Source organism: Pinus tabuliformis, chromosome J (assembly GCF_031772625.1).
Source record: "Pinus tabuliformis cultivar Carrire ecotype Pingquan chromosome J, CPIR1, whole genome shotgun sequence".
NCBI classification, from domain to species: domain Eukaryota; kingdom Viridiplantae; phylum Streptophyta; class Pinopsida; order Pinales; family Pinaceae; genus Pinus; species Pinus tabuliformis.
In genome coordinates this window covers 768036236-768055983 of record NC_142295.1, presented here as the reverse complement: position 1 = coordinate 768055983, position 19748 = coordinate 768036236, and positions in this window count along the sequence as shown.

Here is a 19748-nt window from a genome sequence, read left to right as displayed (position 1 = left end):
GAAAGCCTTTCTTGTTGAGAGGGAGTGTCGAAAAATGTGCAACAAGAAATGTTAAATTTAGAATGTGCTAAAAATAGACCAGCTAAAAATAGCATGTCTAAAAATAATAGTTTGGCCAGTGAGGTCATTGGCCACATTGGGTGAGAGGTGAAACTGCTAAAAATAGAAAGTTCTAAAAATAGCATTTCTGGGTCCCTTCCTATTTATAGTTGTCCCTAGTCTATCTATAGGAAGTAAAATTAATTTTGGTCTTAACAACAGTTGGAAATATTAATTAATTAATTCATTTGAGTTAATTAGTTAAGGAAATTCAAATTTGAAGTCTTTGTGAGCATGCAAATGAGTTGTCCCACTGATTGAGGAATTTATCCTTAATTTCCTCCACTGATTGAGGGAATAAGTATGAGTTCTATAATGATATAATCAGTTGACTTAGTTCTAACTAGTCAAGTCCAGTTAGATTATTTTAACAAGTTGTTAAAATAATAAAATATAGTTTGTTAATGCTTTCATGCATGTGACAACTATTATTTTAGATAACTAAGAATTCGCTCATGGATAACTATTGCATGTCAGTTTTGTCAAAGACCTTGTTGAGATTAGATGTGGGACAGTGTACTATCAGATGCTTGACTATTTCTAGTAAGTAGTTTTTGCATGATTGAGGAACTAGTGTCCTCAAGGATTGCATAGTTGGACCATTGGTTAACTTGATATGTTTGGAATTAATTGCATATGCTTTTGTTATTATTTCCTAAGCAAATTGTGCAAGGAAATAGGGATTAGACCAGAGGTAAAGCCTTTATATACAGGGCTTGGTTGGTTCATGAGAGATATCTTCATATCTTCATAGTCCATTGAGAACTGGATAGCTTGAGAGCTGATTCTTTTGTATTGTGAAGAGGATTTCCACTTGATTGATAATACATGGTTGGGGTTTTATGCTGGTGCTTTCCCTTGGATATATCTTGTGTTATGTGTGATTATCTCTCTTGATCAGTTATGCATGTTTCTACTTGATTTTTCTCATGAATTCGATTACGCTTTCGCTTAATGTTTTGTAGAAGTAGAACAATTATTATGCTTTAGGACATTGCATATATCGGTTTGTTCTACAGGTGAAATTTCTACATGGTATCAAACCTATTTGATTTGTAGAAAAATTCTATAATTGGGATGAATCCAAGAGGTGTGTATGAGCTCAGAAATTTGGGTAAAGAAGAAACAAGAAGTGCAAAAGATTAATAGTTTGCAGAGCAAATGCAGAGACTACAAGAAGATGTCAAAGGAAGATTGCAGGAAAGTAGTGGAAAATACAAACAGAGAGTAGATATGAAAAGAAGAGAGAAATAATTCCAAGTGGGAGACCTAGTTATGGTGTATTTGAGAAAAGAAATATTTCATGCTAAGACTTACAATAATCTAAAAATGTAAAATATAGAACCATGTAGAATTGTAAGAAAGTTTTCAACTAATGCTTATGATATTGAATTGCCAGAAGGGATTGCAATATCACTTATCTTCAATGTTTCTACAAAGAGAGAGAGACAACGCTACAAGAGGAAAATACAAAAGATGAAGTTCAAACTTTGAATTGGGAAGAACAAATGCCAAAGACAGTTAAGAGAGAGGTGGAAGCTATTTTGGAGAAAAGAGTATCCAAAAGAACCAGAGGACAGGGTTATTATCAATATCTAGTCAAATGGAAACGATAGCCAGTGAAGGATGCTAGTTGGTTGACAACATCAGAGTTGCAGAAGTATGGAGTAAACCCTGAAAGTCTAAGGGATGATTCTTTTCTTCCCCGGGAGTCTGATGCAGGAGCATCCGGACTTAGCCAGCAATGTGATGGTTTGTTCACATGTTGTGGCTAAGTGAGTTTAATTTCACTGACTTGAGTGGTCAAAAGTCAGTTTTAGTCGAGAGGTTGGATCTCTCGAAAATGATTTGTACTTCATTATTGTAATAGTTAGGCAATTGTCTTAGTTTAGATTAAGGGATAAGTGTTAGCATAGGTGTGTAATGGATTTGATTTTTAGAATGATTAAAATAGAGATCGAGTTGTTAGTACAGTTAGAATAGGATTTGAATCATAAAAAGAAGAAATTGTAATGAAAATGGATTAGCTGAGATGATTGAGGATTGATTGACAGGCGAGAGTTGAGTGATAGATAGGTTTTGAGGTTGGAACATAGGTCTGTAAAATTGTTGTAATTGAGCGAGAGGACCGAGACTATGTAATTATCATTATATTGAAGAAATTGATTCAGTGTGGGATTGTGTGTCAATTCTGGTGAAGACTCTCATTTACTTCCATGAATCTGCGTTTTGAAACTCATCCGGGTATTTTCTCTGTTTTTCATATTTTAATTATTATCTCAGTGTTTACGTGTTAATCACAGTCATTAGTATTAAGGATGGGTGTAGAAGAGCACAGAAAGGCTTGATCATGGTTGAAGGCCGGTACTCCATCCTAACCATCGATCTAAGTTTCAACTGCTTATGTCATAGTCAACGACAGGGTTAGGCCTGTTTTTAACTTGTGTGTTGGTTGTAGACCCACAGGCCGTAGGATTTGATGGCCTCTATTATCCAATGGATATCGGGGTTTAAAGTGATCGGAGTTTAAGTCTAAACTTGGAGCCGAATTTTTATAGATCAAGGTTTATAAACCATATCGGCTCCGTGAGAAGGGTAAGTTTCGTGCAAGTTCCCTGTGCGATATCACCATCAACCATTGGATTATATCGCATCGCATCATTAATGAGTGAATGAACCTTGGCCGGGAGAAACTTTGATTTGTGATGTCACTGCTGACCATTAGATCTAGAGAGAGGAGATCAACGACACAGAGTGAAGCACCTGTCTTCTAAAGGGAAAGTCAACGTGGGACCAGTTGTTGTTCGATTGTTGTTCAGTTGATGTTCAATTGTTGTTCAGTTGTTGTTCAATTTTTGTTTAGTTTCTGTTCAATTTCTATTCAGTTGCTATTCAATTGACCTCCTGCGTCATCTAATATACATTAAAATGAATGACTTGTGGAAGATCATATTGGCTAATTCCCCATGAAGCATAAGAAAATGAACCTGTCTCATTCTCACAGAGTACAATGATGCCTTTCCTATCCTAACCAGAACAATAACAAGGAAATATGCTAATATATTGGTCATTGAAATGAAACACTCATTCCAATTAATGAAGGTGGGGACTAGAGATAGGAAACTATCTTTGCATTGAATCGAGAAAACATCGTATAATAAAAAAATGAATTTATCTCTTTTGATTTTTGGAAAATCGATCGGAAGAGGATGTGAAATTATATTTATTTTAAATCTATTGTAGAACATTACAAATGGTGGTTAATTATATAAACAAAATAAAACTTGAAACACTTAGTTGAGGATTTAGTAATTTCATTAAGGTTTTATAGTGACCGTCAACGATGGTCAACCATGGTCCAATGTCACATTGTAACAAAGATTGTTTCAATATGAAAATCAAGAATGGTTAACCATTTTCAACCATCATTAACCATGGTCAATCATGGTCAATCATGGTCAACCATGGTTAACCATTTTCAACCATCATTAACCATGGTCAATCATGGTCAACCATGATTTCTATTTCAATTTCTATTCAGTTGCTATTCAATTGACCTCCTGCGTCATCTAATATACATTAAAATGAATGACTTATGGAAGATCATATTGGCTAATTCCCCATGAAGCATAAGAAAATGAACCTGTCTCATTCTCACAGAGTACAATGATGCCTTTCCTATCCTAACCAGAACAATAACAAGGAAATATGCTAATATATTGGTCATTGAAATGAAACACTCATTCCAATTAATGAAGGTGGGGACTAGAGATAGGAAACTATCTTTGCATTGAATCGAGAAAACATCGTATAATAAAAAAATGAATTTATCTCTTTTGATTTTTGGAAAATCGATCGGAAGAGGATGTGAAATTATATTTATTTTAAATCTATTGTAGAACATTACAAATGGTGGTTAATTATATAAACAAAATAAAACTTGAAACACTTAGTTGAGGATTTAGTAATTTCATTAAGGTTTTATAGTGACCGTCAACGATGGTCAACCATGGTCCAATGTCACATTGTAACAAAGATTGTTTCAATATGAAAATCAAGAATGGTTAACCATTTTCAACCATCATTAACCATGGTCAATCATGGTCAACCATGGTGCAATGTCACATTATGACAAATATTGTATCAATATGAAAATCAACCATGGTCAACCATTTTCAACCATGGTCCAACATCACATTGTGACAAATATTGTCTCAATATGAAAATCAACCATGGTAAACCATGTTTATTTTAGGGTTTATAATATTTATCTTAGGGTTTATATAACTTGGATTTATACTATTAATCCCTTGGGTTTAATATTATTCCTTGGGTTTATCATTTTCTTGGGTTTATAATATCAATCCCTAGGGTTTATTAATCTAAGGGTTCACATTCCTAGGGTATAATATTATTCAAATGTTTTATAATATTAATCCCTGGTTTTAATATAAATCCCTTAGCTTTATAATAATGGTCAACCATGGTCCAACATCACACTGTGACAAATATTTTCTCAATATGAAAATCAACCATGGTCCAATGTCACATTATGACAAAGATTGTCTTGATATGAAAATCAATCATGATCAACCATGGTCCAATGATGCATTGTGACAAAGATTGTCTCAATATGAAAATCAACCATGGTAAACCATGTTTATTTTATGGTTTATAACATTTATCTTAGGGTTTATATACCTTGGGTTTATAGTAATCTCTTGTGTTTAATATTATTCCCTTAGGTTTATAATCCCCTAGTTTTCTAGAATTAATACCTTGGGTTTATTTTTCCCCTGGGTTTCAAATATCATTTCCTTGGGTTTACTAATCTAAGGGTTCATATTCATAGGGTATAATATTATTCATAGGTTTTAATCCTAGGGTCAACTATGTTCAACCATTGTCCAATTTCACATTGTGACAAAAATTGTCTCAATATGAAAATCAACCATGCTCAACTAGGGTCAACAATGGTCGAATGTCGCATTGTGACAAAGATTGTTTGAATATGAAATTAAATCATGGTCAACCATGGTCCAAAGTCGCATTGTGACAAAGATTGTTTGAATATGAAATTAAATCATGGTCAACCATGGTCCAAAGTCGCATTGTGACAAATATTGTAATTATGGTCAACCATGGTCCAATGTCACATTGTGACAAAGATTGTATCAATATGAAAATCAACCATAGTTAACCATGGTTTAATGTCGCATTGTGACAAAGATTATCTCAATATGAAAATCAATGATGGTAAACCATGGTCAACCATGTTTATTTTAGGGTTTATAATATTTATATTATGGTTTATATAGATTGGGTTTATAATATTAATCCTTTGGGTTTAATATTATTCTCTTGGGTTTTTAGTATTAATCCCTTTGGTTGATAATATCAATCCCTAGGGTTTATTAATCTAAGGGTTCATATTCCTAGGATATAATATTATTCAAAGGGCTTATAATATTAATCTGTGGTTTTAATATAAATCCCTTGGGTTTATAATCATAGTCAACCAAGGTCCAACATCACATTGTGACAAATATTTTCTCAATATGAAAACTAACTATTGTCCAATATTTCATTATGACAAAGATTGTCTCGATATGACATCAATCATGCTCAACCATGGTCCAACGTTGCATTATGAAAAAGATTGTTTCAATATGAAAATCAACCATGGTCAACCATGTTTACTTTAGGTTTTATAACATTTATCTTAGAGCTTATATACGGTGGGTTTATAATATTAATATCTTACATTTAATATTATTCCCTTAGGTTTATAATCCCTTGGTGTTCTAGAATTAATCCTTTAGGGTTTAAAATATCAATCCCTTGGGTTTACTAATATAAGGGTTCATATTCTTAGGGTATAATATTATTCATAGGGTTTAATCATGGTCAACCATTTTCCAATGTCACATTGTAACAAAGATTGTCTAAATATGAAAATCAACCATGCTTAACCAGGGTCAACCATGGTCGAACATCACATTGTGACAAAGATTGTCTGAATATGAAAATCAACCATGGTCAACCATGAACCAAAGTCACATTGTGACAAAGATTGTATCAATATGAAAATAAATCATGGTTAACTATGGTCAACCATGTTTGTTTTACCATTTATAATATTTATCATAGTGTTTATATACCTTGGTTTATAATATTTATCTTAGGGTTCATTATAGGACTTTCTCAATATGAAAATAAATCATGGCCAACCATGGTCAGTCATTGTCAACATTGGTCAAACATGGTCTTCCATTGTCAATTATGGTCAATCATGGTTAACCATGGTCGAACGTCGCATTGTGAAATTACACCATTGGTCAATCAAGGTCAAACATGGTCCAACTTCACATTGTGAGAAATATTTTCTCAATATGAAAATAAACCATGGTAAAGCATGTTAAACCATAGTCCAACGTCACATTGTGACAAATATTGTCTCGATATGAAAATCAATCATGATCAACCATGGTCCAACGTCACATTGTGACAAATATTGTCTCAATGTGAAAATCAACCATTGTCAACCATGGTTGACCATGTTTACTTTAGGGTTTATAATATTTATCTTATGGTTTATATATCTTGGGTTTAATATTAATACCTTGGGTTTAATATAATTCCCTTGGGTTTATAATCCCTTGGATTTTTGTATTAATCCCTTGGGTTTATTAATTTAAAGGTTCATACTCTTCAGGAATAATATTATTCATAAGGTTTATAATATTAATCCTAGGGTTTAATATAAATCCCCCGTGTTTATAATCATAGTCAACTATGGTCCAATGTCACATTGTGACAAATATTATCTCAATATGAAAATTAATCATGGTCAACCATTGACAACCATCGTCAACCATGATCAATCATGGTCAACCATGTTTATTTTAGGGTTTATAATGTTTATCTTAGGATTTATATACCTTGGGTTTTTTAATATTAATCCCTTGGATTTAATATTATTCATTTGGATTTATTAATCTAAGGGTTCATATTCATAGCGTATACTATTATTCATAGGATTTATAATATTAATCCTTGGGTTTAATATAAATCCATTGGGTTTATAATCACAGTCAACCATGGTCCAACATCACATTGTGACAAACATTTTCTTAATATTAAAATCAACCATGGTCCAATGTCGCATTGTGAAAAAGGTTGTCTTGATATGAAAATCAATCATCGTCAACCATGGTCCAATGTCGCATTATGATAAAGATTGTTTCAATATGAAAATCAAACATGGTCAACCGTGGTCAACCATGTCTATTTTAAGGTTTATAATATTTATCTTGGGGTTTATATACCTTGGGTTTATAATATTAATCCCTTGGGTTTAATATTATTCCCTTTAGTTTATAATCCTTTGGGGTTTTAGTATTAATCCCTTGTGTTTATTATTCCCTTGGTTTTATAATATCAATTCCTTGGGTTTATTTATCTAATGGTTCATATTCATAGGGTATAATATTATTAATAGGGTTTATAATATTAATCCTAGGGCCTAATATAAATCCCTTGGGTTTATAATCATGGTCAAACCATGGTCTAATGTCACATTGTGACAGAGATTATCTCAAAATGAAAATAAAGCATGATCAACCATTGTCAACGATCGTCAACCATGGTAAATCATGGTCAACCATGGTCGAATGTCACATTGTGACATAGATTGTCTTAATATGAAAATCAACCATGGTCAACCATGTTTATTTTAGGATTTATAATATTTATATTAGGTTTTATATCCTTTAGGTTACTTTGGGTTTATAATATTATTTCCTTGAGTTTATAATCGCATGGGTTTATGATATTAATCCATTGGGTTTATTAATCTAAGGGTTCATATTCCTAGAGTACAATATTATTCATAGAGATTATAATATTAATCCATGGGTTTAATATAAATCCCTTGGTTTTATAATCATGGTAAACCATATGGTCAAATGTGACATTGTGACAACAATTTTATCAATATGAAAATCAACCATGGTCTAATGTAGCATTGTGACAAAGAATGTAACGATATAAAAATCAATCATGGTCAACAATTGTCAACCATGGTCCAACATCGCATTATGACAAAGATTGCCTCAATATGAAAATAAATCATGGTCAGTGATGGTCAACCATGTTTATTTTAGGGTTTATAATATTTTTCTTAGGGTTTATATGCCTTGGGTTTTATAATATTAATCCCTTTGGTTTATTAATCTAAAGGTTCATATTCCTAAGGTATAATATAAATCCCTTTGGTTTATAATCATGGTCAACCATGGTCAATCATGGGACAACATCACATTATGACAAATATTGTCTCAATATTGAAATCAACCATAGTAAACCACCGTCAACCATGGTCCAATGTCACCTTGTGACAAACATTGTGTCAATATGAAAAAAAACCATGGTCAACCATGGTCCAATGTCTCGGGAGACTCGAATGTAATAAACCCTAAGTGATACATCTAGTATAAGGTGTGAATCCAGGTAATGCGCTGGTAACATGATACACCTGACGAGTAGATTGCTCATTTACTTCATGCTACTACTATAATCGCTGACAAAAAAATGATTATGTTAATTCTGCCATATAGAACACGACCTGGATGTAGTTACACCCTTGGTCATATCAAGAAAGTTTTTTCTTTTTGGAGTTGATGCACACTAGTGATAAATAAAGAGAAATTGGTAAATCTTATCAGCATTCTAATTAACGGGGTAAGATTCAGATTTCATTACGAGACAAGTTAAGTAAGGTGTTTTCTTAGGTAAGCTAGTTACGTGATAAATCACTTTTCGTGCAGCTTGGGCTAGAAAGGGTTAAAGCGTAAATCTGCAGGTGAAATAGTAGAAACATGGTCATTCTGTAACCAGTGGGCATAGATTGGTTGAATCATATATACCTAACACCGTATACCACTTAAGGACAGATAGGCATTTACTCTCATTAACTGTCTAGCTAACTCATACCACTATTTTGTGACTAATAATTGGATTTTTCTATTAGCACGTAACAGGGGTCTCACACTCTTAACGAGTTTGGAATTTGTTATTGACTAAGCCTTGGTAGGAAATGAAAGGGGGTCTATAGAAGGAAATCGCTCGATTAGCGCCGAGAGATTGAATTAGAGAAAAAGTGGGTCTAAGGATGCGTAAGCAGGATCGACTGATAAGGAGAGGACATTCTCTAGACATAAACAACTTCGAGCAGATTCTTGTCCTTCGGGGGACAGGCAAAAGTTCTCCATTACCAATCCCACCTGGCACTAGTCCCTCTATTACCAATAAAACCTTGTCCCTACTTTCCCTATTTATGAGGAAACATATTGAATTCACTGAGCGGGCATAACCTGATATATCTTATTCACTCTCAATTCTCACCTGAGACAGCCCTCAGCAGTATTTTTGCATATATAGCAGCAGTCTTGGATCTCGAAAGAATTTTGTCTAGACATGAAAGCGATAAACAACCATGCCTTAGCAAGAGGAGATCCTATCCTTAGTCAGGATTCTCCTAGTTGCCTTAGCGAGGAGATACCTAGAAGCATACTTTTAGGCTTACTAGCTCTTACTTCTACTCTTTCTGACCCAAGGAATAACACGAGATCCCTATCCTTTGGTCGAGTGGTTCGTACCTCACCCCTCAGAACAACATTGCGCCCAGAGTGGAACTGTATCACCCACCCTTTTGTCATCAATGAATCCATCCCTATCAACGGGAAATAGAACAGGGAAGAGTGACCTAAAATTCCTTGCACTCGGAAGCGCAAGACCCTCCGGACCTTCCCTTATTTTTCTTGTCCTCTCTCTTTCTTCTCCTCTCGTGCCCTCTCTAACTCCATGCTCACATTTATACCTCTCCCCTCTTACCTTTGTTGGTGCTTATCAAGCATCATTGTCTCCTATGCCCTTGCTAGCCCCGTGTTGGCATTGTAACTTCTTGCCTTTTTTCAGACCAACATTGTCGTTTCTCACACCCTCACTAGTTAAGAGCCTGGCATGCTCGTAAGTAAGGAAAGAGATTTGAGGGGAATAAATATAGTAAATAAGGAAAGGTTCTTTAGAAAATCAAATAGTCTAAGTAAGTGAGTAGTCTTCAAATCTCATCTAATGCACGCACCCCCCTTGATCGATTCTACGTGTCACAGGTCAGATTTAGTGTTGGGAGACCACGCCTACCTAAAGACCAAATTATGGAGTAGTGTCTTATCTTTATGCTATCTCTAGTTACCGAAAGCATACGAGCTCATGGCCAATCTCCTCCACCAAATAAGGAAATTAGAATCAAGTTCCTTACAAAGAGATCCAGGAAAGTCTTTTCATGGCCCATAGTTGACGACATGTCGGGCTTTCACTGTATCAGATAAGTCCGCATTCCCGCTAGGGAATGCCTGGCTATTACTTATGTACCGTGCAAGGCTATCTCAGGTAAGATATAACCAACCCAGAAGATCTTGCCCTGCCTTCTGTAACGACATATTTGGCTAACGGATGCCTTAGTTTGCACGACAAGGATATGATAAGGAGAAGGACATTGATGCGCTCGACCTTTCAGGAGGAAGAAGACACAACACTGTCAAACGCGCTCTTTGAGGTATGGAGTCGCTCGACCAAAGGGATAGGGGAATATATGAAAGGTAAACCCTGAGCAGAGCTCGGTTAGGCCCAGGTCAACCTAGGTTCAAATGAGGTTTGGTAAGAAGAGAAAAAAGCAGAGGAATCCGAAGAAGGCAAGTAAGAAAACAAGGTTGATCTAAGCATTTCGGGTATGCGAGGTTCCACTGTGACGATAACTGTTCACTGATCAGGTTAACTGCTTTTTGTTGGGCCTAGTGTTTGTGCTGCCCCTTAAACCCGTCCCAGGAACTAAACCTCTCTCTCCGGTTCCGAGTCAACATCAATCTATCTTGTTCGGTGATTCGTAAATCCAGCAGCATCAATCGATCAGCATTTCGTTAGTCCAGTCCAGGTAGTCACTTTTGTGTTCCGTACGTGCATCTTTAGTTGGTAACTCCAGGTGTTATGTCGTTCCTCCTCTCCCTCAATAAGCTGACTGAAGGAGGACTGCAACCTCCTTATAAAGCCTTCATCATCCAAAATTTTCATGATAGAATGTAAGAAGTCACGAATTATATATGTTAGGTTAGTTTATCCCATGGCTCCTTGTTTTGGTCCTTATAACCTCCTTCCCAACCATGGGCGATTCGTTTTCTTTTAGGCAGTTGAGTTGTTGCTTGCGTTGTTCCCTACCATGGAAGCTGCTTCCTATAGTGCTTCTAGGGATTCTTTGAAGTAAGCCTTCTACTTCACCACGTCAAAACCTGGATCCGTAGGAGCAACTTTCCTTATGCGGGGAGGCTCTTGGTGGTTGCCATTAGCGGTTGTGAAAGGTCTTCCCCTGGTTACCACATGAATCCTAGGGTCCATTGCCCCTATGATGTTCCAGGGTTCAGAGTTCACTAGGTTTGCATTCTGTTGTCTCACCCTCATCTCCCATTTGACTATCAGATCCAGATAGTCCTTTGTGGCATGACCCATGACCCTGCAATGGCCACATCGCACTCTCCTTAGCTTTGAACAATCCTAGGATATATGTTCTACCTTCACAATTGGAAAATCTTATTGGGCCGATTCTGCCATTCCTTCCTCTCCTTAGATTGAGAGCCTGCTTGCGCATCCTCAAGAAACCACTGTCTAAAGCCCGCATCAGCTTCTTACTCTACTGATACTGGTGCTAATAGGATGATGGGTAAACTCAGGTTCTGCTGAAACAACTGAATAAACTACAGATTCATCAGGTGTTGGTAAACTACTTCGGGTACTTCTTCAACTACTGAAGACATTGCAGATTCAGAAGCGTAAGAGTCTTGGGGGGCTTAGTCTGAAGGATATGAGGCTAGGGGCTTATTCCGCAGCGTAAGCAACTAGGAGTTGAGTCATAGGCTAGGCTACTGGGGGCAGATATTAAGAAGCATAGGCGCTTGGGGGAAGATTCTGAAGCATAAGCTAATGGAGGTAGATTCTGCAGCATAAGCTACTAGGGGTATATTCAGAAGCGTATGATACTGGGGCTGAGGAAGAGGCATAATATTCTGGGACTGATACATGAGCGTAAGATACTGTAGGCTACAAACTTCAACCTGTTGACTCAATTCTGAAACTTTCAAACTGGTAGAGGAACTATCCATCCTTAATCCCTGAACTTCCTAGGATTATGAGACCGTAGGAGGAGTCAGATCCTTTTGTAATTGTATCCCTGTCAAGACCTGGAGGATACCTTATGACTAGTCCTAATACTGTAGTTCCTGTAAACCTGTCATCCTGTAAACATAGTACACTTCATCCTTTCCCTTGACCTCCATCCTTCGTACCCGCCCCTCGGTCCCTAAACCCCCTTGTGGACCCAAGGAAGCGTTATGGAAATTGCATATATGGTCCACAGTAACAAATTCGTAATGTATCCCAATCAACAATGAACTTCAATTTTGGGTTCTATCGGCCAGACCACAAAGGTCACCTGCATGAATAACCCTCCGCCGGAGTATGGCATGAAAATGAAAGGACTACCAAATCTGCTTAGAGCTCCTTAGGATACTACGGGTTACCCCGTGTGATGTCCCCAACTGACCCTAACAATGTCGTTTATGGGACCTTATTCGGATAGTTTCCGACCCTCCATTGGGACTCTCACCTGCACCTTTAGAACAACCTAGAGCACCCGTCATGGCTAAAGCTATGGATGTACATGGTACGAGTTGTGGGAGTAGCAGATGGAATACGGTTGAGTGAAGGAGTGGGGCATTGCATGTTTGATTGACTTCGTGGTTTTGGTCCTTCTATGATGATTGTTACTCTTCAGTAACGATGGAATAAAAGGTGCATTGTATATGGGGTAGTAAGCACATTTCCCTTCTGAATTGTCATTCTATGATGATCGTTACTCTTCGTAAGGAACGAGTAATGAATAAAGGGGTCAAAAAAGTGCATTCGGTTGTACGTGGATAAACGTCTTACCATCCCTCTACGATTCAGAAAGAACGCAACTATGCAGCATCAAATTGTAATACATCCGAGCAAGCACCATTAGTATCAGTGGTTTCAGCTACCCGAATTAACCAGGTTGAAGAAGCACCCGTTTTAACACTAGTACAATCGAATAGGAATAAGCATACGTAGCTTCGATAGGAGCAGGAGATCCAGAGCAAGTAGCTTATCCAGTACCAGTATATTCGGCAGAAGTAGATCCAGTTCTAGATGCAAAGGCAGTTGATCCAACCAAAGAATCTGTTCAAATCAAATTCTAGTCGACCTTGCGACCCGCCGGATTCAGTTGCGATTCGTTAACACCCATGAACCACAGCGATGAAATAGCAGAGTTTAGAGAGATAGATTCACATGTGAAAGAAAACTGAAGTCGAGGTCATTTATGCGACCTCCCCTCGACCTCACATCCTAAACAAAGAGAGTCCGGTGGGCCCAAGCATAGCATATATACAAGCAGGTAAGTAAGGGTCCGTTGGCGAGGAACTCACTCCCCAATCCCTATCGACAGTCTATTAATATAGAATAGACTTAGAAACTTTAGCACTTGAAAACTTAAGGTGGTTATTTGGCATGAGCGGGATGAAGAAAGCGGCACCACTCCCGTCATTCTAACATCCAATCGCCTTTGGAAGTGTTCTTGGGCCTACCTTCCTGACTTCATTCTTCGACCTGTACGATACAAGTTTGTGTTTTATTATACTTGCTTGATAGCTCTATGTTATTGAGAACCTGATACTGGTCTAGCTCTGTATAATAGGGACGGTTATTCCCATTGAATAAGATAAGCTATACAGGATGTATCTCTTGTATTTGATTTGATTAGGCTTAAGCCTACTTTCCATTATCTTATGTGAATAACTGGTGTGTAATTGTTACATATTGAATACCTAGCCTTTGTGTTGTTACATAGGGTGAGTCATTCCCATTGATCTAAGTAAGCATCATTGAGATCATTAGACATATGATAGTAACATGGACTAGTATGACTCTAGTACTAACACTGGTATACATATGTAATTAGGTTACACCACTGGGTTGACTGGTAGCATGTGTAATATATGAGTCTTATTACCATTAGATTGACTCCACTTGTACTATGTATCACTAAGCTCACTAGCACATCATACTTAACTAAGCTAGTATCATAGTAATCACCTATCTATTATAAGCATGGTTCTCATCTTGTTATAAGCATAGATGAATGTTATGGAGATACTGATATGTCTGCTTATTGAAAATGAACACATTACCCTTTCTAAGTATTGTATAAGTTGTAATATGAGTAACAGAGATATGGTACACGTATGCTTATAATGATATTTTCATCCCTGTCATATTAATAATCAACCTAGTTCTGTACATGCAATCCTTGCCCTCACAAGCGCAAGCCCTCCGAACCTTACGATTCCCTTAATTCCCTATACATTCCATACGGTTAATCTATGAATGCAAGTGGCTTAACTATGGTTGATAGGGTACTACTAATCCCATTCATATTATGGAAAGAACAACCTAATTAGCTTAGTTATCATTACATATGAGTTACTAGTACTAATACCATTCACCTTGTATTAGCTTAGATTAGTGGAAAGAGTAATACCACTCAATACACTAACTACAATGGGTAAGCTCTTCTATTACTAACTTGACCGGAAAAAGTAGAAGGTAGACTGTACGATATATATGCAATATATGTAGCAAAGGGATGACGTATATGCTTGCAACCTCGATGGCAGATGGGGTTCAATCTCTACATAATAACAGGGGGCTTAACACTAATAACCTTATCAGATGTAATCTCATAAGTATTATCACCATTGCTTAAGCTTTACATAATAACTATGAATACCATATACGGAATACTCTTATTAGTGCTTGTAAAACGCATGGATTCAATACCCATCCTATGTTTATAGCGATCATAGTGTTGACCATGTGTTCTGAATATCACATATGAGTATTATCACCATATTAGTACTTGTGTTACTAAGCTCTATACCTTATCATGCTGAACCGTATTATATATGTTAGTTGTACCCATTAAACTTGATTAGATCATATACAGTGTGTCCATATTCACTCTCATTACTCTCTATCAACCCATTACAAGCTATAACTGGGCTAGGATACGATCATACTAGCTCACATGATCAAATGGGAATCATAGTCTCATACCAAATAGAGTCATATTACAGGAAACAAGCATTCCACATGTAACGGAGCTTAATATATTAGGGATATAACATCACCTATTCATATTGGATACTAATACTACCTCATGATGCTGACTTGGTTTGATAGTAAAAACACCATGACCTCGTACGTATTTATATCTTATTACTATTAATTAGCTTAGTATAAGTAAGACCATATAGGTAATATGTAAAATAACCCTAATGTAACCCAAATGATAAGGTACTAGTAATACTAATTATCAATGTTCTATAAGCAGTGATAAGCTCTAATCCCATTAGTAAGCATGATAGAGTGTAAAGCCCATGTAACTCGTGCTTACATCTCCCAAACCGAGTACGAGAAACACGTTCAACATTCAAATCAATACTACATTCCCCCAGTGACTTGTTGTATCATTTTTGTATCCTGTACCTATAGGGAGCGGAACTTGGGGTTTCAACTCATAGTTTCGCTCTGTTTAGCCTAGCTTTAGAAGTTAGGTACCAGCCTAGTACAACCTGAGCTATGAGCTTTCTGTCTCTTTTGATTACTGTGCCTACCAACTTCTCCCTTGCTCTAGCCTAGGTCACTGTGGATCTCTTTTCTTCTGTGGTTGGGAGGGATGGATCTGTCCGAGAAAGAACGACCTCATGTGCTCATTCCTCTCCCCTCGTTCAGTCGTTAGGTCATAGATTAACAAGCTATCTTCCCGTTCAGGGATCCCAGCTAGCAGTACTGGAAACAGACGCTCTACCTTGAACGAATCAATCACCTCAACCTGTTGATTCCCTACCTGCCCTTTGCTTCAATGATTTGGAAACCGGCCTGCTGAAACCTTCCCACCCAAATCTATTATTTCATCTCTTCCTTTCAAACGGTAAACTGCCTCCACCCTAGAACGATGGAGGAGTCCCTGACCAACCCAGTCATTCAACCTTAAAAGGAGAGGAGGAATATCAGTAGGGTACGGCATTATGAATATCCCTTACCTTACTTTGGTTTACTCACTCTTTACCCACCTCCAAGAACTATACCTGTAGCCTTCACTTGATGAATGAATGCACTTAGTGAGTCGGGACTGCTATGAACCCTTTACTTCACTTACTGCCTTGCCCTATGAATTTGGGTACCACCTATTACCCTATTGGGGTCCGGCCGAGCCTATTATACTCTTCTTCAATTAAGAGCCTACTGCAAGGAATGACTAGACCTACCCACCTATAGATAGAACTAGACCCGTGAGCCCTATACCACGTAGCCCTCCACTTACTGAATGAAGCGCTTAGGAGGTACAACTATTCCCCCCTCTTATAAGGACCGGATATGGGATGGCAGGCACTATTCTGAATCACCTTATTCTTAGAGCTATTCGCTGCGCACCGAACCTTGAGTTGAATATGCCACGGGAACTTTGACTCGGAACTTGATTATTGCTATGATTCAGACCCCGCCTTCTATTTAGGAGTCGATTCTTTAGACAGACCCATACCTCATCTTCAGTGGAATATTCTTGGCTCCGCTCCTTCTCTTTTGTTATATCTTCGCCTCTTCGATCCTCCACCTCACCTTTTTTTAAATATCCAGGACTCTTCTTTATAACCTTACTTCCCTTTGTGCCAGGTCATTTAGCTTAGTGGGTGGATTCAGGTATCTTACTTATAACAAAGCCGAACCGGTTTAGATCGGATCGGATTAGCCTTTAGATATGTGATTTCTTCATACTACTGGATGAAGGTAGGCGCCCAGGCCCCAGACAAAGGAAGGGAATTAGCAAATGAATTTAGTTATCGATCGCAGTGCCCCTCGGGAAAGTGACCTTACCTTTAAAGGCAATTTGTATTCGTTCCATGGCCCACTCACGAGGTATAGAAACAGCGATTTGTTGGGGGGGGGTATGACTCTGTATCCTCCGCTCGTTGCTATACGCCCTTGCCCACCCAAACTAGTTAGTCCTGCCTGCCCCGAGTGAAAGGAAGGGTCCGAAGGAAGCTGCCCTTTGCTCCCATTCCACGCTCAACCGTCATATTCGCTAACCACCTGAACCACCCCCCTTTATTTGTGAACTGCGGCTCCTTCCGCACCTGGGAGGTTACGGAAGCTTGGGCCACCAATACCGCAGCTACCTTACCATCATTTGCCCGCACTTAGAACATAGGATAGAGGCAATTTCCCTATACTCCCGGGCTTCGTCCACGTAGTAGTAATTGGTTACTGGACCGAGTAGAGTCGAGGAATATGCGGGGAATCATAGACCCACACCCATGGGAGGGAATAGAACCACCTATAACTCCGGCCCACTTTATTGGTTTCTTTCGCCGATAGACGGAGACTAGAATAGAACCCACCACTATAACTATATTGATGAGCCTTATTAAGACCTCTGGGAATTGACCTATCAATCCCTTAAACCCTTCTCCTAACTCGACGTTCACTAGGAAAGTTGGATAGAATGTGCTTCCGCTCCCGAACTAAGAATGGAGGGATATAAACATGTTGAATACTTGGAATTTAGCCTTAACCAATAGACGGGTGGAAGGATAGTTGCTTACCCAATTCTCTCTATTGAGAGGAAGACCGCCTCGAGGCAGAGGAGAGAAAGCGGTAGTTGCGACATCCTGATAAGTTCTTTCGAGAACCGCCTACTTTTACTCCCTACCCATCTTACCGATAATTCCATACCCATTTCATTAGGAAGTTCCAAGCTATTTTCCCACATCTTTTGGGTTTTTGGGGGGGGGACTATCGCACGGCTATCGAATGCTAGCTCTATCCAATACATTCAGGCTTGAATCACTTACCACTCCTTTATGCTACTCCTTCCTCGAACAAGTCGCCTGAACCGAATCAACATGGATTCCACCATAGAAGAGAGATAAGGGGATATACTTAGATACTTAGGGCTTAGCCGACAGACGAGATACAATGGTGGGGAGCAAAAAGCGTCATATACTGGTAAATGAATATGCCTATGTCGGCCAAGGTAGCGCATAAGACGGGTTACCGATCCCACTATTAATGAGTCATTTCGACAACCCTACTTCCTTACTTATTCACGCTAAGCTCCGATCGCACTATGAATCCATAATTCACCGGCACTAGAGGTTCATAGAGGGATATGGATACCCAACTGCACCTACCTACGAAGGCCCTCATATATACTGCTAGCCTGCACCAACTAGATTCCCTGCTATCCTTGGATGCTTCTACCATTCATCGGTCGGGACGGGGACTTCGTCGTCGCACCAGTTAGATCGATCCTGCTTCCATGCTTAGGAAGCCGTAGACCAACTAATGCAACTCCGCAATATTCACAAAGTTTTACGTCAATGTCGCCGCTTTCCCATGTTGGAACCTAGCCAGTCGCTAAGACCAAGGTAAAACGTAGCCCATTGTACGCATCCTACATACATATCTGATTCGATTCGGATGTCACGCATATGCCACGCCAAGCTTCTCAGTCACCAGCTAGTGTCCTATAGTTGCGACTCGCACCACCTGTTACAGAATGGAAGCCTTACTTACTACGTCCAACCAACACCGACGAGGGGGTCAAGAACGGAAAGGATGAGCCGATCTGTCGAATCCACCTTTCTCCACACTAGGATCGACACTATATACGCTATTTATAGCATGGGATAGAAGCTATAGACGCCATATAGCCAACTAGTGTTGATTAGGCTTATTTCCCACATCTATCAGTCCCAACACCGATTGGAAAAGTAGAGCGTGTCGGGTGGGGAAATAGCTAGAATATAGCTAACGGTGTCTGCTTGGAAGTTGGAAATAACGCAAAGCAATAGTGATAGTGAATTCACGCTGCTGCTATCGCTCTGCGTACGCGTAAAAGACTCTTCGTCCTTAGGCTATCGAGCTAGATTTTCTTCTATACCCGCCCCGGATCGTTGCCAGTGGTTCCAGTGGGAGATGCTCAAATTCTCATTTTATCGTACGACTTCCAGCTGGAAAAGAATATTTGAGCAGCTGCGAAAGCTAGCTTATCACCGATCCTATACGGAAGAAATAGAGTGGATGGTAATGGTAGGATGCGGAAAAAGCAGTGAAGGTCATTGGAGATAGTTCGATTGGTAATGCCATTCAAGAGTGGGTGTAAGGAGTAAATAGCAACTAAGCGAAAGATCTCAAATATTTGATTGTGTTGGAAAGTGCTTAAAAACTAATAGGATACCCATCCCTCTTTCAATTGGTTGGTGTGCCGACTGGAGCTATTGTTTTTTCCGAGACCCGTTCCGGTGAGGAGGAGTAACAAAGACAGGATCCGAAGGAGGCCGACCTCATGGAGAGAGACAGATTCCAACATCCCACATCAGACTGCAGCTCCAACCACGGAAGATTCTACTGCCAAACAGCAGACATCATTATGTACAGAATATGCAACTCACAAACCC